The sequence below is a fragment of the Dermacentor andersoni genome, chromosome 1 (assembly GCF_023375885.2).
Source record: "Dermacentor andersoni chromosome 1, qqDerAnde1_hic_scaffold, whole genome shotgun sequence".
Taxonomy (NCBI): Eukaryota; Metazoa; Arthropoda; class Arachnida; order Ixodida; family Ixodidae; genus Dermacentor; species Dermacentor andersoni.
The window spans coordinates 159,495,462-159,518,557 of NC_092814.1; the positions used below are offsets into that span (position 1 = coordinate 159,495,462).

Here is a 23,096-nt window from a genome sequence, read left to right on the forward strand (position 1 = left end):
TAAAAGGCGAAGCTGCCCACAACGGCAAACGGAAAAATAAAGCACTGTGAGCGAAGAAGAATGGTGACCAAAAAGAAAAAAAAATAACCTGCGGCAGGAACTCGGAACGACGCGTCTCTGCCTAGCGTCAAATCAATTGCGAGCGTTTTGAAAATCTCTCTCTCCCCCACCATCTTCCCTTCTCCGAAAGCAAACGGATGAGAGAGAGAGAGAGAGACATACGAAAGTAAGCGAAGAACCCTCCTGCAGGACTTCTGGCATAGCGGTTTCTCCCGAAGGGTTTCACGTACACGGCTGCGGCGGTGACTACACTGCTTGCTCCGTTTCTGTCCCTTTTTTTCTTCTCCTCCTTTTGTTCTCTACAGCGTCCCCAAGAGGCACTGGCGGCATCGCGAGGGAAGTATACGTGACTGTTCGTTACTCGGCGAGATATTCCTCGCGCGAGCCAGTCTCGTTTGATCTCTGTTGACGCGCAGTTTCAGCCCAAACTCACCCAGGCATAAGGTTGCACATTCTTTTCAGATGCAACAATTATTCTCTCTGCTTCAATAGCAACAGAAAAAAATAAAGCTTGTTGCGCAAGGACAAAATATATATTACGCAATCTCACCGTGGCAGTGTTCCTGAGAAGGTAGATATCAAAAATGACGGCAAACAGTGAAAATGAGAAATAATCACGAGTGACGGAGCAATTCGTACTCACCTCAGTAGCAGTAGGCGCATACATACTTCTGGTAATTGAACAAAATGTCTCCTATCAAGACTAGCAGGCGAAGTGGACAAGAACATGCCTACTTCAGTACTGCTGCTGTCAGATTACGCCGAAATATTGCACTCGAGCTGGTACAGTCTAACAAGTTTAATGCAGCTACTATTGCAAATTATAAATATAAGAGTGTTGTGACAAAATGACCAAATGGCATAACACCACCACCGACAACAAGCCAGTTGAAAGAACATGTGACTTTATCACCTTCTTTCCTCCAGTCTGACGTCTCTGTTGCACTGGAAGACTGAATGCCATTCATTTAAAATGACGTTTGCCTTCAATATCATTACATAAAAATAACATTTGTAGGAGAATGGATATTCGGGGAGCTTGTGTTACAGAGGTGAGCTGAGTGGTTACTCTCTACCAAATAACAACAGCGTAACGTGCCATAACATCAGCGCCGTTGCACAAGGGGTCAGCGTTTCAACAGCGCGGTACCTCACGGTCACCATATAGTCGTACACGGCGGCAGGAGAACAAATGCTTTGTGAGTCCCCTTTTCTTTCGGCAGCTGTGTGACACGGATTAACTATCCATAATTTCGTGAAAAATAAAAGATCAGTCACGCGTGTGAGTTACAGCACGAGATAATGAGTGGTTGCTCCTTTCTTCTGTCCGTTGGATGGACACGAAAAAGACTCGGAGTGCAAGTTTCCTGCGAGACCCGCGAAGAAAGAAAGTTGGAGGCCCAGATGAAATGGGACCTCTATAAAACGTATTTACTGCGCGTTTACCCACGCTGGTTAAGTTAGTCGGATTGACGGTAAAACTGTGGCCGGTGTGAGCCTGGAGTGACTGGAGTAAAGTTCGCGCGTGAGGTGTCTGTATAATAACAACCATGCGGACATTCCAGCCGCGCTTGCAGCGTCAGAGTCATGACCCTGATATGTCCAACATCACGACCGACTGCCATTTGCTTTTACAAGCAATTTAAGCGGGAAGGAAGGAAGGAAGGAAAACTTTATTTGGTCCTGCAAGTAGTGATAATTAATCACTAAGCGGGCCGCTCCCCCGTCGGGACCGGAAGGCCAAGCCTCACGGCCACATCGTGAGCCTGCTGGACAGCCCAGAATTGTTCATCCAGGTCCGGGCTGCGAAGTGCAGCCTCCCACCTGGACGCATCCTTGATCGCCGAGTCTTCAATTCTTTCGCAAGACCAGAGCATGTGTTCGAGCGAGGCTAAAGCACCACAATCTTGGCAATAAGGCTCTGTATACGTCTCTGGATAAAACATGTTCAGTCTCCGTGGGCAAGGATAAGTACCAGTCTGTAGTAAGCGTAATGTAAGTGCCTGAGCCCTGTTTAGGTTAGGATGCGGCAAACTGTAAACCCTGCGATTAAGAAGGTAATACTTCGTGATTTCATTGTATGTGGAAGGGGAGTCTCTATTCTCGGGGAGTACCGCCACGCCGTTGCGCGGGGCAGAGCGGAGGGTAAGATCTCGCGCTGCCTTATGAGCGGACTCATTGAGATTCGGAGGGGCTCCCTCGATCATCCCAAGGTGAGCAGGGAACCAACATAAGTAGTGTTGAGAGATCTCACATGTCTGCATAATTTTAAAAGCAACCTTAGCCACCGAGCCCTTCTCAAAGGCCCTAACGGCCGACTTTGAATCGCTATATACAAAAGGCCTGCGCCTGTCAACCAAGGCGAGCGCAATAGTCGCTTGCTCCGCGACCTCTGGCCTATCAGTCCGAACGGTAGCAGCGTTAACGAGACTGCCCTGTGTAAGCGCCCTATAACGTAAAATTATTCCACCGTGTTTTTATTCCAACCTCCCGAGGTAAAATTCGCGTAACCACGGACGCAAGCATCGGGCGGTAGCCCGCAGCGTATTTTGAAGAGTCCAATCAAAAGCTCTCTTTGTTCATAGGAGGTCATTTTTGTTTCCTTTCAAAGCGAATAGCATTGCCTACCTTGACAGGTTTTTTCTTATCTAAGTGCCTGACAAGAGGCAAGGAGCACTCATGAGTGGATAGGGTTTCGGCGGGGCCAAGCTAGCTCAGTGAACGTAGACAACCGTATCAAGAGCGTATTGCCGGCATCTGCGATTGGCCTGCTTCAGTTTGAGCATCTTGCAGTGGCTGGTCGAAAATCACGGTGGCATGCAATAGAAGGTTAAAAATGCCGCTGTATACGTGCCGAAAGGACTCGATAACTTTATACTTCCACCAAAAAAAAATATTGTGCGCAAATAAATGGGTCGCTGGCTATCCAGAAGACAAAAACAGTTTTGTTCGGCATATTAATGCATCTTTAATACGTATACGTCATCTTTGACCAGGTGAGTCTTCGCGGTTTGGTGACGGGGTTTGACAGACATGCGAAATGGGCGCAGGCCGAAAACTTTTGACCAATAGGGGAGGGCTAATGTTTAAAAAGGCATGAAATCAGAAATAATTATTTCTGTTTCGTTCGGACTAATCATGCATAATCAGTGTGTACACGTCATATGAGATCGGGAGCTCTCGCGATTTTCGTGACGTCGCATGAAAGACAGGCGAAGTGAGAGTCACCGGAGAATATTTTCGAACAATCGGGAAGGGCTGATTGCAGAATTGGAATAGCAACAATCTGGAATGGCTTTACGTTATAGCCCCACAGCCTTAAACAAAACTTCCATACTTACATGAAACTTGTTGCACTCAAAGGCGTAAGTAAAAACGGAGCAATCAGTAGTCGAAAAATGTTGTGCTAAGCCCTAAAAGATATTTTTATTTATTTTAAAGAAATAAATTCCCTTTCAATTTCAAAGCTACAACCACAACCTTGTAAGCAATTTACAAAAACTTCGCGAGCATTTTTGTATCCCACTTCTATGTGAATGCGGCTGCCGCAGCCGGCAATCGTACCCTCCATCTCGTGCTTAGCGGGAACGCACCGTAGCCACGGAGCTACCAATGTCAGTAAATGACAAACGAAGCTTAGAACCACAGAAAGGTGAACTAGTTGGTAGTGATTCAGCTTGAAAGAAGGTAAGGCATCCAGACACAGACACAAGAGAAGGGAACCAGACAACACAAACGCCGCAATTGTGTTGTGTTGTCGCCGCAAACCGTCTGCGTTCCCTGCTTCTCTTTTCTTGTGTCTGTGTCTGCACGCCTTACATTCTTTCATGACTAACGAAGTTTCAAACTTTTAGAACTTGTGATTATTATCTATGTTTTTTTTTTCAGTGTATAACTGAAATATCTCATACAACCAGTCAATACATTTTATTGGGCTACTTTAATTGAAAAAAAATGTAATCAGAGCGGAATGCGTGCCTTTTGATTTCTGAGGCTTCCCCATATATTTGGACTTGAGAGATGTCGCGCTTTATAGAAGTGACTAGACGGCTAATACTATTAGCAACAACTTGATCTGGGCGAGTTGGTTCATCTTGAGTAAAACTTGAAGCGGCGCGAAGAAGACGAGGTCAGTAATGGAAAACAAACACAAAAGGACGAGCACGGTCCTGTTGTGTTTGTTTTCGATTACTGTCCTCGTCTTCTTCGCGCTGCTTCAGGTTTCGCTAATAGTATGCGTGCGCTTTCTGGAATGACGGAGTTACCATCAACCGTCGTCGTTCTCTCATTCTGTAGCTATAAAGTGTTACAGTAAAGTATGTCAAATTGTATGTGGCGTTATCTCCAAGTACATGTTTGAGATTAGCATGCTTAATGGGAGCCTGCAACTCAAGCACCATATTGTTTTATTGTTTTGTTTAAATGGAGGAGATACTATGCGTACATGTTTCATTTTTCTCCTGGTTTATCTCAAATTTCTCCACTTACAACTTCCACTTACAAATGCGCCATTCAGTTTTCTTCTTCCGCGGCGTTAGTATCGTTTTTCCTGCTTCACCTGAGAAGTAAACTACCTAACAGAAAAGCACGCTTTACAGTAAGGTATCGCACATTTTATGTTATAGCGTTCACTCGAAGCACTTCTTTTGCACTTGTAGACGCAATGGGAATATGTAATTTAAACATGACATTGTTTTATTAAAATAGAGGGCAGATTAGGCGTAGATGACACATTCTTCTGCTGGTTTATCTAAAAGTTCTCCACTTGCAAATAAATCTAACAGCTAAAAAGCACCATTCAGTCTTCTCCTTCCTTTGGCTTTGCTTCGTTTTGTTTGCTTTGCCTAAAAACTAAACTATTTATCAGAAAAGCAAGCTTTGCAGTAAATTATTTGAAATTGTATATTATAACGTAATCTCCAAGGGCCTCTTTTAGATTAAAAGGCGTATTGAAATTCTGCCATTTAAATGCCATACTGTTGTGATAAAATAGAGGACAGATTAGGCGTGCATGTGGCATTCTTCTCCTTGTTTGCTTAATATTTATTCACCTATAAATACACCTAACAGCTCAAATGAGCCGTTCGGTCTTGTGTTCTTTCTCGGCCTAAGTTCCTTTTAGTTTGTTTTGCCTTAATATATCACTGCTTATTAAGAAAGCACGCTTTACAGCAAAACATATCAAAAGGCGCGAAGTCGCGGGATGGAATCGCAGTAAAGTATATCAAATTGTATAATCAACGTTATCTCGAAGTGTCTCTCTCAGACTAGCAGGGGCGTAATTCGAGTCAACAATTTAAACACCACATTGTTTTATTAACATAGAGGTCCGATTATGCGAACACATGGCATTCTCCTGGTATGTCTCATATATGTCCACCTATAAATAAATGTAAGAGTTAAAATTCGCGCTTCAGTAAGTTGTTATTGTTGTGGTGTGCGTGCGTGCGTGTGTGTGTGTGTGTGTGTGTGTGTGTGTGTGTGTGTGTGTGTGTGTGTGTGTGTGTGTGTGTGTGTGTGTGTGTGTGTGTGTGTGTGTGTGTGTGTGTGTGTGTGTGTGTGTGTGTGTGTGTGTGTGTGTGTGTGTGTGTGTGTGTGTGTGTGTGTGTGTGTGTGTGTGTGTGTGTGTGTGTGTGTGTGTGTGTGTGTGTGTGTGTGTGTGTGTTTGCAGTGAGGTTGTTTTTTTAGACGACAGCGCCACTGTTTGAGGGACAACCAAGAAGCAAGCCGCCATGGTTGCGTAGTGGCTATGGCGTTGCGCTACTAAGCCCGCGGGCGCGAGATCGAATCCCGCATTGTTATGGGGGTGAAATGCAAAAAAGCCCGTGTACCGTGCATTGGGTGCACGTTAACGAACCTCAGGTGGTCAAAATTAATTCGGAGTCCCGCATTACGGCTTACGTCATGATCAAATCGTGGTTTTGTCATGTAAAATCCCAGAATTTAGGCAAGAAGCATGCAAGAAAGTGGTGTTGGCCGGGATAGTCCCCCTGCCGCTGTCGCAGTAAATAAGTTCAAGGCAGCAGCAATAGCATTAGCTCTGTTGACCTTTCTTTTTTTTTTTTGCATGAGACGTCTTTAAAACCCGTTAGAGGGGTGGTCGCCTGCTCAAACAGATGTAAAGAAAACATATTATAGCAATGTGGCTTTTGCATTTGCAGTCATGCTACCCACACACCTTACTATGGTATCATTGTCTGAGGAAAAAAGGGATTACTCGATCATGCCTGTGTCTCGGGTGCGCAGATGGCGTCGTTATCGAGCCACGCATAACGCAATTCGAGCTAAATTTAGCCTCGCGCATGGCGCTCAGATAGCTGTAGCTCGGGGGTACGTTTATCCATCCGAGCAGGAACAGTTCTTTACCCTGGCGGCCCAAATACCCTCTGCAAAACAAGCTGGCCCACTTCGAATAGAGTACGAACACGGCTGTAAAATTAGGCTGTAAAACCCCCACTAGCTGTAGCATAAGTTAGGCATGTAAGCTTTCTAAATGCATGAATAAATGTAGCTAACTTCATTTTTCTACCCTAGCTTCCGTATACCGTCTGCAGCACGCGGAAGACATTTCACGCACCCCACAGGGTCTCTGATACATCCTGCACTATTTTTTTTTTAAATTGCGGTCTTTCTCGAAGTCGTGATTTTGTTCTCAAATAACTTGAGCACCCGTACTCCGTAGGTAGGGGAGTAGCGCAGCGGAGTTGGGTTCGATACCGAACGTTTAGAACGCGTGCTCGTTGGGGTAATATTACAAGTTCAAGAAGCCTCTCCAAATGATTGTCTTTCTTGATACTTGAAACTATGTTCTAGATCCATTAGGCTCGAGCAAATATTTTAAAATTTGTTGTCAGTTGCTTTTTATTATGTAAGTTTAACAACTGTCGTGGCGAATTTTATCCTTTCTCATAAAACTTTGTTGCGAAGATAAAATCAGCTGCCTGATTTATAAAAATTCTGCCTTATATAAGCAACCTGTGTTGTAAAGAGACCCCTACTAGTTGGTTTAGGAAGATTCTTGATTTTTCTTTCTTTCAGAAAATCAAGATTACTAACAGGATGATCATTCGCCTGACATGTGCAGGCATCGCAAAGGCGAGGTAGTCACTATGCTTCAAGAAAACATGTGGCTTTACTGAATCAGTAACATTTCGACGCAGAAGGTTCAGTCCATGAGCAGCGTGTACAAATTAGCATTAGCACTGACAGTCAGACCTGAACTACGGCTCACCATCTGAGGAATCATGAATAAAGCTTAGATGCCGTCCTTTGCCCTCAAGCAGGTCCCATGTCTACACCGATGGCTCAGTCACGCCTACATGTTCAGCTGCCGCGGTGGTCATTCCAGCAAGATCCGTCAAAATACAGCTAAAAAACTTCACGCGTAACATCAACGACAGCTGGTGTACTGTTAGCCCTCCGTAGGGCTCTTTATTTTGTTCAGGAGGAAACACCCCATTCATCGTCAACCTTCTGTGATTGCAGGGCAGCCCATCAGAGTTTACTCTCCACACTACGTCATGAATCACATAAGCAGCCCATCGCAGAGATCAGACAAGTCCAGCATCGAGTAGTTCACGAAGAACACGATATAATATTTCAATGGTTGCTTTGTCACTGTGACATACATGGAAATGACCAAGCGGACGCAGCTACCCGATATGCCCATGACGGCGTCAACTGCGTTACGATTCCCCTTTCGAGAGCCGACTCAGCGAAAAATCTTTGCGCACCTTGCGCGTAACGTAACATTATCTCGTTTAAATTCACTTGACTTTACAGGTGCACGTCTTCATGCCCTGAACCGTAATTTACAGATCCGTATTCCGTCCGACCTCCCACGATGTGGCTGCGCCCTTCTAGCCCGTCTGTGGCTTCGGGTAGCATGTTCAAATGCGTTCTCCTTTGTGATTGGGACGGCCAATAGCCCACTTTCTGATTTCTGCTGGTGCAACAGAAATCAGTCTGTGCAGAAAAGATCGAGCATCTTCTTTGCGAGTGCCGTCGTTTCAACCCGCAAAGGGCAGCGCTCTCAGCCCCGCTATACCAACTGTACAAGCGCCCAGTCGTGGACTGACCAAGACGAACATCAGCCCGAGCCGATATAAAGGCGCTGCTGCAGTATTTCAGATATACCGGACGGTGTGACAAGTTTTGACTTTGCATTGTGTGACGTTGAATGCATTAGTGGGACCGTGACACTATGTGGTGCCTTCGCAAACTGTGGAACAGGGCCCACAGAGACAATTCTGAATTGTTTTCTTTTTGTTTTCTCTCATCTTTCGCACCCTTTTCTCTCTTCCCCGGTACTGGGTAGGCAACTGTAGATATCTTCTGGTTAATGTCCCTGTCATTCCTTTGCTTTTATCTTTCTCTCTCCATACCCCCTCTCTCTCTCACTCTGTCTGCGTGTGTATGCATGCGTGCGTGTATGTGTGTGGAGAGGGGGTGTGTGACTACCATCGACTTTCACAATAGAAAGTTTGCTCGTTTCTGCTGGAGAGTCACACGCAATCGTTAATCCATTTCTTTTTTCGGCTGCGTTCTCAATCACAATACAGGCACCTTTATAAGAACTATTTGCTCTTGGGCTAGGTGGTAAGGGAAAACGCAACTCGAAAAAAGTAACGACATCAAAAAGAGGATACATGCAAAAGCAATTCGTGTACATCGGCGCCTGCGTGTTTATCTTTTATTGCTGGAGTTGCTTTTTTTTTAGTCGCGTTGCATTCTTTACACATATTGATAAACCGTGCTTCTCTGAAGTGTCGCAAGACATGGATCAAGGAGAAATGTGCTCTCAAAGTCTAAACCTTGAAATTCGCTATTTCCACATCAGCAAGAATCATCTGCATATACACATGATAAGTCATGTGCAGCGCACACGCGAGTGTAAACTTTGTTCCAGATGTGAGGGCCGTTCAAAAATTAAGATGCCTCGCGGCTTGTCTGACCAGCGCAATACCTGTTTAGTCCCATAAGTACCGGCTGCAGTTTTTAGCCGCAGTACACGCGTTTTAGGTGCCGAGCGAATGTCGTTTTCTCTCTCTCTCCCTTTCTCTCTCCGCTCCTGAATGTTCCGTGAAGTTTTGCGATCTGTTGCACGTAATAAGGCATTCTCTTCCTCACACGACCCCTTGATGACACATAAATGTTTCAGCAATACTGCCAGTTCTCCGCAATATGCAACCTCAATAGCCTCATGCTGCGGACGTTTATAACAACGTAAGTTGTCCTAGCCCGGGCTCCTTTCTTATATTCTCGGATCTTACTCTGCTACAGCTAAACGCTCGCCACTTTACCCCCTTTTTATTTCTCGCGTGTGCTGGGCTCTTTCCTGTGGGGTGTCCCCGCTCATTTTAATGCTGTTTAAAAGTTTTACAAGGAGCGAGAGGGCCAGAAATACCAAGAAACAGGGGCTTTGGTGCATGCCCCGCGGCGGCACTGGCGAGAAAAGCGGCATCCGGTCGCCATCATCGGAACCCTGGAGCGGAGGTTGTAAAGCTGGGAATTCCTCGATTTGCCCATTTCACTGAACGCCAGCTTTCAATAGGTAGCGTTAAAAAGAAAACGAACACTGGAAAACAAACTCGGTCTTAAAAAAAAAGAGATAAACAAGGTGACGGTTACACGTTTGCGTACACTGGCTAGCTTTTGAAAGCCGCCTTAGGCCTTCGTGTTCCCTCTACTGGCGGAAGGCAACATCCTTCCTGATTCCAGTGGGCAAACCTGGCTGGTCTGCGACTCCGCGCCTGTGAATGGGCGATAAAATGAGACTCCGCTTGCAAAAAAGAACGGCACAGGACTAAACGCGTTTCGAGCGCTCTTCTAAGTGAGCGACACATAAAGGGGACAGAACGTGGAGATCGCAAAGGATGCTCACATTGACTGGGCAAAGGGAAAGTAAGTGGAATAGAAAGGATGCCAAGAATGGTTATCAGAGTAGCTCATACCAATGTAGAAATCTACTAGGGCACAAAGGACTAAGAATGCGCTCGGAATGAATTCACGCACAGAGCGGGCTAAACAGCGGGTGGGTTATCTGCCAGTTTTCGAGGCGGTAGATAGCCTAGGACAACTTTCTCGTAAATTTAATGCCAGCCGGGTCAGTATATGACACATCACGAAACTGTAATTTGGCGTTTTGATCAATTTTTTTTTTTTTTTAAATCCGAGGACACCTAAGTACTTCTAATGAGTTGTAAATACTAAAGCACTAATGTCCAATTGAACGCCGCTGAGTGGTTCTTCGAGTTATGAACTCCTCGCGGGCAAGCGAGTGCGTTGAGACGCTTGGCTAATGCCTCCTAAATAGCACAATGCCGGTGCACTTCGATCTGTGACGTCATGCAACTTTGCCCGACTGCCATAGAATTTAATAGGGACGCTCCCAAGTAAGCCGCGGTGATTTTGACGTTCCCGCTTTCGTCACGCCGGGCTTGGCAACAGAAATTTGGGTCCAAGTAGCATGATGTCATAAAGCAGAGTGCACAGGCGTGATACCTGGGAGGCGCCGAAACGGTTGTACCTACAAAGGCGCATTTGATCCAGATGACTGCACCTAAAACGTGCTTATGATGGACTTGGTGTTCAACCGGACTGGTACCCCATTTTGGTGAGGTGCCTATCCTTACCACCCTTCTATAGTGGAACCAAAGTTTCCACCCAGAATATGAATGCTGCCTTTTCTGTGTATGACTGTCATTGTGCCCTCCATTCGATGACTGTACACAACTGGTAAATGTTTTGTCGGGTTGTGTACTACTATAATAAATATCATGAAAAAGAGAAAGTACCACGCCCCGAGATAAGGACGATCCGGACAAACACAACTTTTGATGAAGGGTTGCTGGCCTGGTGCAGCGTACATTGCACGCTTTTCAGTAAGTTGAACAGTGGAAAAGGCTCAAGTGGCGTCACCATAGGCCCAGAGATTATTTTCCACAACTTTAGTGGTTTAATGAGGAGAAGTTGAGAAGGTTTGCACAGACATGGCTAGTTTCTGCAGTGAAGCTTGCTGTACTAAGAAAAAAGAAACAAACGAGCACTTCCGTAAGCTCTTTTTGTGCAATTGGTCGCAATATTGCATGTAATACAGACATACACTGGACATTGCGTTTTGTTCAGGACGGCGTTATGAAGCCGCCGAAGAGCACAGTGAACAGAGCATAACGGTACACCGAGACAACAGGCAGCTAGTAGTACCGGTTTAACGGCTACGTTGCGGAATGCGTCGAATGCTCCCGCCCCCCCCACGGAAATTAACGCGGGAGGTTGGGTTAGTTTGTGTTGATGCACTTCCTGTGACATAGTTTCTAGCGCTAACAAGACTAAAGAAAGAAAGAAAGGTGGGACAGGACAGAGCACTCTGTCCTGTCCCACCTGTTTTGTTTTTCTTCGTTAGTCTTGTTAGCGCTATTAACTATGTCACAGTAAATTCTCTCCCCATCGGTAGCCACCATTTGTGTGTCAGCGACAGCTACAGTGAGCACCAGCGTTTTTCGCTTGCGTACAGAGCTGAATTCGTACACTTTTCATGGCTGTTGTCTACACGTATATGCGCTTACAACAAGCACACGTGCTCTTTCAGTATAAAGCCATCAACTAAAATATTTTAGAGAGACTGGCAAAAAACTTAAGCCATTAATACCATCGGCAGATCTTTCATCGTACGGGAGGCTTAATTTGCAAAAAGGTGACAGAAATTGTAGTGAAATAAATGTGCCTTTCCAATAACGTTTTTTATTATTCTAAGTCATTTGGCCTGGCAACTAGTAAACGGCATCTGACGTCGTCGCATTCCCAAATTCTGCAGCAATATAAGACCGGTACACACCGCCACGAAAAAGCCTGCTAGTCCGGACTCCTGTGGAATTCCGCCACCTCCCCGACTCTGCGCGGCTCTTACAATGGTCGAATCTTCTCGGACCACTTAAAATAAAAGTTAAAGATAAGTCTGGCGGACTTCTACAGCTCCCTGGGGGCAAAATGGTAGGCGACCCTACTCTTTGACTTAGGCGTCACTTAGTGACACTCGCACATCGCACCTCGGCGTTCGTGTTTCCCCTGGCACGATATGCGGGCGAGGAGCGAGGGAGGGTGATGCACCTGGCGGGCGTAGCCTCCAAGCGAGCGGCGCTCGAAGGGCATCTTACGCACCTTCTCCAGTGCTGACGTCAGAGCATGCAACGAGCGCACGCAGCAGCTGTTGCGAGCAAGCGAACGAGCGAGCAGGTGCGCGCCGGAAGAGGCGAAGCGAAATAGGAGGGAGTGACGTCACATCCGCTCTGCTAGGCACATGTTCCATCTATGCCAGGCAACTGTTTTCCATTAATTAGCTGGTTAAATATAATGACACATTTTGTTTGACGGCATTAGTGATGTCATTACTTCCGCGTTCTACTTCCGGGTTTCCAGGAATTTCGTCAAAGTCGTGCTCACGTGGCGGATCTCTTAAGACCACGATTATATGCTTTGACGTGTGGTAATCAGTGATTTCTAATTAATTCTAATTGTTCCAGACACTTCAGTAACTCAACTTGTAACCAATGCTTGGATGTAATATCTATAATGAAACGCATGAATTTTATACTGTACTACATTTTTTTCTGATTTATCTTGAATTTAGTCCCCGGTCGTGTCAGGAGGTTAACCAGATGGGCTGCGCAACAAACAATCACTCGATGCTCGTGCCACTAATAAAAGCTCTTAATTTACGAGCAGTACGAATGCACGAATGCAGCGAAGTGCAGGAATTTGGCGCAGTCTTGCAAGCGTTATTTTTCGAGTAAACAGGAGAAATGGTCCATTCACTTGAAACACTGCACTGCGACGCTGCCTGTTTCTGCAACTTTAAAGTATTATTAATGAGTAATGCAACGTCTGTGTGATTTTCTTACACTCGTCTTTGGCCCCATGGGATGTAGTTCTGGTTCAATGGCGTGATAGAAATTGATACCGCTGGAAACTGGTTCTTGGACGGCTTTCAGGCCCATGTATCTTTCGGGATTGATGTGAACTGGTCTTTCCTATAACAGCACGAAATCATCGTTGCAGACATTCGATAAATCGTTGATGATTAAGATGCTAAGTAAGCAAGTAATTACGGAGTGAAGCGGTGTATTGGTATTTTGCAGCTTTAGCTGACAACGAAGTGCTATCGTTAAACAAAATAACAAAATAACAGTATAGCAAAATAGCACAAACAGTATAGCAAATAGCAAACAACATAACAGTATAGCAGAGTTCGCTTCGAGCGTTTGTGGCTTAGTGTAAAGTGCCTGGCTTATTCTGGACAATGTGCTTATTTTCGTCCATTTAGTTTCAGGGCTACAAATGTGCGCTTTTTTCATGCTATACTCTAGTTCTCTTGAACCCCTCGCATTCTCAACAGACATGAAAAGACCACTGAGTCAAGGACTGAGCCCTCAGCAACGTGGAGTTCGAGGTAATTCCCTTGAGTATTGAATTAGCCATCTGTTCTTACTCATTAATTCTGGCATTAGAATGTGCAACGATCGCTTCGCAGCCGTGTTTTATTCCGAAATTCAGGCTAAGGAGGAAAAAAGCCACTCCCTTAGGTGGTGGTTGTAGGTGTGCGGCTGGTGGAGAAAAAGAGTGCTGAGCGACCCGATAAAACCAGATTGGGTGTTTTTCTGCATAGACTTTCCTGCAAACGTTACCATACTACGCTGTTTTCCGAAATTCGTGCACCTTCATAAACATCACTTCACTTCGCGCTATTTACGTCTGCCCAGCGTGCCAGCATCCGCCTCAATCCGAAACAATCCCACGTGACATGGCGCGACTCTTCATAGTGACAAGAGGAGGATGAGCAAATCGTCATCGTCACTTTCGTGTTGCGCGCCGCCAGCGAACGCCAGTATATGCGAAACATGTGCGGTTTGCAAGGAGTACGTGAATGTCTTGAGGGAGATATCTACGAAGATTCCACAGCTACCGTGGTTTCCCACAAGAGAAGTCGAAAATTACCTATCAAGAAAGCGCTCAGACAAGGAGACACAATCTCTCCAATGCTACTCACAGCATGCTTGGAGGAAGTACTCAAGCTATTAATCTGGGAAGACTTAATAGTGAGGATCAACGTCGAATATCTCAACAACCTTCGGTTTGCAGATGACATTGTCCTGTTCAGCAAACCTGGACATGAATCGCAACAAATGATTGAGGACCTTAACCGAGAAAGTGTAAGAGTAGAGTTGAAGATTAATATGCAGAAGACAAATATAATGTTCAATAGCCTGGCAAGGGAACAAAAATTCATGATCGCTAGTCAGCCTCTACAGTCTGTGCAGGAGTACGTTTACCCAGGTCAATTACTCACAGGGGACCCTGATTATAAGAAGGAAATTAACAGAAGAATAAAAATTGGTTGGGTCGCATACGACAGGCATTACCAAATCCTGGCTAGACGCCTACTACTGTCTTTGAAAAGAAAAGCGCACAATCACTGCATTCTGCGCGTGCTAACATATGGGGCAGAAACTTAGAGGTTGACAAAGAAGCTCGAGAACAAGTTAAGGGCCGCGCAAAGAGCGATGGAACGAAGAATGCTAGGCGTGGGACATTAAGAAACAGGAAGAGAGTGGCGTAGATCAGAGAGCAAACGGTGATAGCCGATATTCTAGTTGACATTAAGAGATAGAAATGAAGCTGAGCAGGCCATGTAATGCGTAGGGCAAAAAACCGGTAGACAATTAGAGTTACAGAATGGGTGCCACGGGAAGGGAAGCGCAGTCGAGGACAGCATAAAATTAAATGAGGTGATAGAAAATTTTTGCAGGCGCAAGTTGGAATCGTCCTTCGTCCTGTAGTGGACCTAAGAATAGGCTGCTGCTTATTATTATTATTATTATTATTATTATTATTATTATTATTATTATTATTATTATTATTATTATTATTATTATTATTATTATTATTATTAGTATTAATTTGTCACTGCGTTTTGCCGCTGTGACAAGCAATCAGCACACTAATCAAAGAGTATAGTTACTCCAGGCTGCATAATAATTTAGGCTGAAAGCGAACATTTGTCGTGACTTGTTCATTCCGAGTACCCGCCGTGGTTGCTCAGTGGCTATGGTGTTGGGCTGCTGAGCACGAGGTCGCGGGATCGAATCCCGGCCACGGCGGCCGCATTTCGATGGGGGCGAAATGCGAAAACACCCGTGTGCTTAGATTTAGGTGCACGTTAAGGAACCCCAGGTAGTCGAAATTTCCGGAGTCCTCCACTACGGCGTGCCTCATAATCAGAAAGTGGTTTTGGCACGTAAAACCCCATAAATTTTTTTTTCATTCCGAAAACACGTGGAAGCTTGAAGGTCGTTTCCGCTTTCTATTTCCACTCGGTAACTCAATCTGGGAGTTTAATCGTGTTACGTTGTTTTCATCCTTAACTCAAAAAAATATATATATAAATAAAAAAAATACCATGCAATCTTAAGCTTGTTTCATGCTTTCCTCTCTTTATTCTTCTTTCTTTCTTTGCTTTCTTTGCTTTCTTTCCTATTTCTTTTTCTGGGGGGGGGGGGGGGGGGGGGGGCAGGGGTCTCACCAGAGAAGCGAGAGTTCAATCAAACAACGAAGACCAGATTTAATTAAAGGCGACCACAGGTTGTAGAAGATATATCTATTGCGGCGTTCTGATGCTTTCATAGCTGCAATATCATTAGATTTATCTTCCGCGGAGATTTTCCGCGTTGTACGAAGCACGCATTGTTGACGAAAAGTTCCAGTTGAGAAATAACTAACGGTTAAATACTACGCGTGCAATTCAGGCTCTCTCGCTGGTGGAAAAGTTACTCCTCACAATCGCGGGTGGCGATCACATATGCACAAGTATTCACATACGGCTTTCGCTTTCCTGCAGGAGTAACTTTGCAGATATATGCTATGAATCGGAAAAAGTAAATGTATAATTCTCGAACGTGACGCACCTACTAAGGGCGTATCAAATGAGCACTGGCTTCTATCCCAGTATGCTTAGCATTATTACAAGTAAACTGGCTGATTTCCTCAGAACTAAATTTTTTATGCTTTACGTAAGATTGAGCGGCTCGTAACAGTTGCGTTTGGTAATGCGTCGGTATCAGGGTAAATCTCTCTTGAGTTGGTGAAAGTATTCTACCAGTGGGCAAAACATTGAAGGAAGAAGCAGATGAGAAGGCAAGTCTACTGTGACGGAACATTTCTTTTTTCGACGAACTGCGCAAGAAATCAACCCTGCATTTAAGGTCAGGGCCCGAAGACGAGAAGGTGAGATCCAGAAAGTCAAAATCCACAACTGCCGCTGAAATGTGGTCAAGCGGCAGAGCACAAACAGCGCGTAAAAGAGAGTTCTTACTGTTCAGTTGCTGGGGAAAGGATAAACAACATTTCGAACAAGCTACTTGGTAAACCACATTTAGAACAAGCTAGTACTTCTTTAATATCTTCGTTTCCGGTAGATATACATGTAAGCACACTGCCATTTTAAATAACGTGTGTGTGTGTGTGTGTGTGTGTGTGTGTGTGTGTGTGTGTGTGTGTGTGTGTGTGCGTGTGCGTGTGCGTGTGCGTGTGTGTGTGTGTGTGTGTGTGTGTGTGTGTGTGTGTGTGTGTGTGAGAGAGAGAGAGATCATCTAGTGTAAATAAAATTTCGTTTTCTTCGCATTAAACCAGCGATCAGCAAGAGCAGCAAGTTCTAAATAACAATATTCAGCTCCTGGAATTCAGCTTCTGAAGGTCGCTAGCTGCGAGAGATAGCTGCTAGATCCTTATTTTTGCCCCGCGTTGGCGTTCCCTCCCGACAGTCATTTGCATAGCGTGCTTGCTATGTGGGCGCTTCAGAAGCACGCGCCCCACAGTCGACTGACGGGTCCGCATTCCACACATTCGCCACCTCGCGATGTGTCAGTGCACGGGCGGGGAAAGAATTCGAGGCTATAACTGCTCGGCACAGTGATGTAGCGCTGCAAGTACGCTCTAAGACAATGAGCATTCTTCACTGTAAACACCCGACCGAACAATTTGTGGTGAGGTATAAGGACAGCTCCTTCCATAAATCAAAACAATAACAAAGCTCTGAATGCAATGGAGCGCCAAGCATCAGGCTGGTGAAATGAGATGTCTGCAGCTAAGGTTTACTTCATTTAAGAAGAGCGCTTATTTAACTAAGGGGGCGATTGTTTTGAAGACATTCAAATGGCAGTCGTGTTCACGACTGTGTCTGGGTATTCGTATCGCGCAGCTGCGCTGCTAATGATTATTGGCTCACTGGAGCCTCTCACGATCTTGATGGAAATGTGCTTCTCTAGCCGGGCCCTGGTGAGAAAATATTGTCAAACAATTACGGCCACAACAATAAAACAAAACACTCCTGCTTGAAGGCGTGGTAATTTCAAATGGCAACGATGCGTTCTTGCTTGAAAAAGCACGGACCTCTGCGCAGACTGCGCTATTTCCGAAGGAGAAATCTGACTCGGACATGCGTCCTGCTAGGGAAACTACAAAAGGACTCGGCTATTTCAGAGTGAGGTGGCTTTTTAATGCGAAGCTTTCTTTCCGGACCCTCCCCGTGCTTTGCTGGCCATGGCTGCTGGGTGCTGCAGCTATTTTGCCGAATAGGTCATATTTGAAAAAAATCCGAGGTCACCTAAGCACTTCTTATGAGTTGTAAATGAGAAAATATTAATGTCCAATTAAACACCGCTAAGCGGTCCTTCGAGTTATGAACTCCCGGGCAAGCGAGCGCGTTGAGAAGCTTGGCGCGTTTTGATTTGACCTTACCGAGGCGCAGTTGAGAGCGTGCGCGGACAAGGAACACGCGGATAACACAGGCTTCCGAGAGCGCAAGCGAGAGCGACGTGGCGTCGTGGCGATGTCCTCCCCCCTCACGCAACACCTGGCGCGCTACTGCGGCAGCAGGTGTTTCCTAGTTCACCCGCGCTGCTCCATTGATGCGGGCTCGTGACGTGGTATCGCAGCCAATGGAAACTCCGTCGAGGCGAGTACGTGACGTGGCGTCGCAGTCAATGGGAATTTACCTGCCGTTTCGCTGATACAGACAACAGACGCCGGCTATTTCTTTCAATGGGCCATTTGACACTTCCGCACCAAAACTAACTAAAGTGCCCGATGGTGGGATTGCACCTAGCCCCCCCAGCTCAGCAACCTGATGTTCATACCATTTAGCTACAATCACACCTATACTTATATCGTACCGACGCCAACTAGCTCTTTCAGGTTATCGCCGCCTGTGTTTCATTGTGTAGCACGGGCGTGCGAGAGCGCGTGCGCGTGCGCCAGTTGTTCGTTGCGCCAAAAAAAGCTGGAGTGAAATAGGCTAATAGGCAAAATACGACAAAAGGTCCCTGATAAGGTGGATGCTCATCGTCCGGTGAAAAATCTCGCCGTCCGCGGAAATACGTTCCATACTTCAAGAGATTTGACCGCAATCCATCCGAGGACACTCCGGATGCTCATGCGCTGTCTGGTTTCCTCACATCCAGCGAGTGTCGCTCCATCATTCCTGCAGCTGAATTGTGCACCGGGACTGGGCCTAGTACCTCCGGTGACACGCTGGCGGAGGTAGACGCGCCGGCGCCGCTCGCTACGACGGCGTTACCGGCTGCACAATTGACACCTGAGCCTGGATCCCAGCTCCTGGTTCCTGATCCAAGTCCTTCGGCTACAGCCGGCCCGCCGCCTTCTCAAAATGCACATAAGACCGTGAGTGATCTGCCCTCAGGGCGGAGCCCGGCGATGGCCTCCCAGTCACCTATTGGGAATGGGGCTCCAATTGTTGTGCCCGAGGAACCGAGTACCCCTATCGACTTGTCTTCTGCGCTACCATCTGTGCCGCCGACCCACCGTGGTTCTCAGAAGCGTTCTTCAGGACATCCTGCACCAGATTCGTCTTCTGCCAGCAGCAGCTCCCAAGGCAATCGTTCCTGTCTAACGACTGACCACCCAGTTGTGTCTACACTGGGCTTGGTTTGCTATTAGTGGCAAGAAGTTGGAGTGGCGCCCTCTGACGAGTGACGTCACGGCCAGGACACCGCTCGCTCCGGCTCGCTCGGCTGCCGCGCGCGCTCGTTCCCTTCGTGTATGCTTGGGGTATAGGTGGCTCGAGCCGTACTTATTGATGGATATGTCGGCTTCTTTCTGCTGCCATGCCTGAACCACAGTTCCTTCTTCAAAAGCGCGTCAGTCGAGAAAACTTGCGGCTTGGATATCACAAGCCATGTAGCGTTGAAGGGACCTACTGTTTTTGCAATGCATATATGCGCCGTGCCTGTCCATAAATTTTGCGTAAAAAGAATGTCTGCAAATTGAACACGCGAAGTTGTGTATGATGCTTTGCTAAACACTTAACATTCCCATAGTACTTAGCTATGAGAGACATTGCATTTTACATGGAAATAAAATCTTGGTATTTGGGGCCAGCATGTTATCCGTGTTAGAAAGACACTGCCCAGCGAAGCTGCCAACATGATTCTTATTACTCTGGTGAGTTGTTCTAGTCAAATATGGCCACTTTATTAATGCGTAAAAGAAATAGTTAGGCGCTCATTTCGTATGAAAAGGTTTGCTGCTACTTTCACCGCTCTCTGAAACAGGCCCCTACAAAACGAATTGCTCATGGCTGCTAACACGACGGCGCGTCGTGTATAGTATTTACATAGTTAATTCACCAATACCATAGTAGCAATCACCTGAAACAAAAGTTTCGTGGTTAAGATCGCGAGCCAATCAACTGCAAGCGATGAAACGTTTCATGGTGGCACTCAATAGCCTTTATCGACAATATGGCACACCCCTCACGCAACGGTAGCAACCGAATGTCGTTATGGCGAGGCACGCATTGTTCGCGAAACCCATAATTTCACTACAACTTCGAATGGAAACCATAAAGATGTTTTTTTACAGCGCCAATTGCAATCCCTGGAGTATACTTGGGGTACTACAGCGCACCTTAGGGGGGGGGGGGGGGGGGGGGCGAAATGCGAAAACACCCGTGTACTTAGATTTAGGTGCACGTTAAAGATTCCGGGGTGGTCGAAATTTCCGGAGTCCTCCACTACGGCGTGCCTCATAATCAGAAAGTGGTTTTGGCACGTAAAACCGCATAATTAAAAAAAAGGCGCACCTTAGGTGCCCAGCAAAGGAAAATTCAAGCACCTTCTGCCTCACGATGTCTCGATCCAGCGTTGTTTAATTATACAAACGCAGACCTATTCGCTTCGTCAGTACATGAAAAAAAAACCTCGCCAACCTTCATAAGGAAGACACTACAAGCCTTACATATGTGACTTCATTTTTGACACTCTACTGGGGAATTATGGAATCTTCAATATGTCCCATACTACTAATGAATGACGCTTCGGCTTCTTTCTGGCTGCAGCCTTACGGTCCAAAAGGCATATTTCACTAAAAAATTTGAGCCGAGCAGCCCGTGTCAGTTCGGCAAGCAGATTTGTCACGTATATTCATCAAGCAACAAACACCAGTAAATTGCTAAAGGGAGTTGAAGATGCAGAACAGAAAAGGGAATGTATGTTCGTACATTCCTTTATTCTGCAAACAGCTGTAAGCCTCAGTTAGCTTTACTTCAAATTACAGCCACTTAAACACGTCAACAACCTCCTAATTTTGAGAACCAGTTAAATAAGCAAGTGGTGCTAGTAGAATCTAACCTGTAGTGTTAAGTCCTCTTGTTACTGCCGAGCGTTTTTGCGAAAAAATCCAAAAGTTTGATACTATACCGTGAACCACTCGTCGTGAGCAAACCTGTTCTAGCGGATTAAAGTCAAGGTAACTGTTGTAGAAGTAATATATAGCCAGCGTTTGTGACATACTTGTTGTACCGCAGCAGGTATGGTATCATAACTGGATTCTTATATGCTATGTTTATGCGGTTGTGGATCCGCGCATGGAAAACCCGCAATGGGCTGGTCTGCTCTCCTTCGGCTGGCACTGTAGCGTTGCCTTTGAGAACTGTATTGTCGTCTAAGAAATAAGCTCTTTGAATAAATTTTCGCGAACGAAGACTTCGCAGAAATATATTTGACGACTGCAATAAATATACAAGCAGAGGGAACGAGAGCGAACAAACGAAAGCACTGCAGAAGGCGCCCAGACACCGCCAGAATTGCAGCATACGACAGGCGCGAGTCCGTGCCCTGAGGTCACGCAGCGGCGCTCGCAGCGCCCCGGTTGTTCGTTCTCGGGGCTAATAAAGCAACCATTAAAGCTCTGTAGCCCCCACAAGCCTCACGGAGATTTCGAACAGGATTATTCAGGCGAATGTAGACGCGTGTCTTGGCGCCACAGGTCTCCGCGGCTTCACGGCCAGGAAGTAGACAAATACCATCGCTGTGTAGCTCCCGACATTGGCCGCTGTCGAGCCTTTGCAAACGCTTCAGCCTCTCTCGATCACAAGCGAAGCCACGGTGCCGGTCCAGGTGTACCTGGTAGAGGGCTCGGACTTACAGCGCTGTGTCGTTTACAAGGTTGACGTTGGCGAGGACCAGATTGCTCACCATCGTGAGCCAGCGTCCAACCCACCGTGTCATTCAAGCGCGTTACATGGGAAAGGGGCGGTCTTGCATCGTCACCCTGCAGGGCCTACCAACTCCCCCAGCCCGCCTGTACTACTATGGCTGCCTTGTACGACCTCTGCCATATAAACCCAGTGTCGCGTATGGTTACAGCTGTTTCCTACCTGGCCGCATGCGCCGATCCTGTCCGTTTACAACGCCAGATGAAGCTGTACCGCTCGTCACGGTGTCTTACCAATGTGGACTCTGCAAGACCGACGACCACGAGATCACCTCTCCAACTTGTCCCACAAAACAAAAGGCCAATCAGAAGGTTCGTCGAGGGATTCATAGACAATAGCCCCAATATGCTGCCACACAACCAGCGCAGACATCTAACAGGTTTGCGGCTCTCCAGTGGGATGACGACGACTGGCCAGAGCTTTCCGAGCCCGATCCACCTGCACCCCCTTCCCAACAGACTTAGAGTGAAAAAGTTCGCAAAGACCACTGACACCAGCTGGTTACACAGAAGCAGAGCATGCCGAAACATCCGTGTGATGATATGGCAGCAGTTTACAATCAAATGGCCCGCCTTTTAGCGGAGGTTTCCAAGTTCCGACAACACCGTGGACTACTTGCGCGTCGCAGACGAGCTGTGGAATCTCACACCACCACAAATATTGATTCCGCTGCATCATCGTCTATGTCGCGCTCTCCTGTATCGTTCATTAGTTCTACCAGGTCTTCTGCTGCGTTGCCGGATAACTCCACAACATCCGTTCTGTGGTTCATGGTCAGCCAGTTATTCAAGCTGATATCTGTGATTTTACGACGCCTGGACTCGTAATCAAAATGGCGGGTACAGGTGTGTGTGGTGTGCTGTAGTGGAGCTGTAGAGGCCTCTCCACGAAAGGGGGGGAGCTTAAATCCCGTCTTCCCATGAACAAGCTCCAGATGTGGGCCCTGTTACTGCAAGAGACCAACGCCTTGTCTGCCATTTCAGGCTTCACTGGATACGTGTCTCCTTCGATGAGCGACCGTCGCGTGCACGCGGCTGCCCTTCCAGGAAAGGCGGCAGTGTATGATGATACGTGTCACCCTCGGGTCCGCCTTTCTCTTGAAAACTGGTGTAACTCATATCAGGAGGTAGTGGCAGTAGCTGTGAAGTTAAGCAAGGCAACTGTTATGATAGTGTCATACTACGTAAGACCAGCCGGTGGCTTTTCTTCACTCATTAATCGGCTTGTTATTGAAAGTCCGTCGACAATACCTAGGGTGTCCTATTTTAGTTGGGAGTGACTTCAACGCCCCTCACCCATATTAGGGGTACCCCTCTTCTAGCCCCGAGGTAGGCGCGTGCGCGAGCCTTCGCAGATGCGCTGCTTGTTGTAGTGAACAATCCAGATTCAGCGACGCGGGCTGTGCCTCAAGCTCTACGTACAACATACACACCGGATCTTGCGTGGTGGTCGGGTCCCGGCACACACACTT

The 23,096-nt window shown here is 46.6% G+C and overlaps 1 protein-coding gene across 1 annotated transcript in view; it reads left to right on the forward strand.

The window, feature by feature from the left end:
- LOC126546995 (neuropilin and tolloid-like protein 1) overlaps positions 1-23,096 on the forward strand; it is a 454,676-nt gene that overhangs the window by 285,710 nt on the left and 145,870 nt on the right. The gene's annotated exons all lie outside the window — the stretch shown is intronic.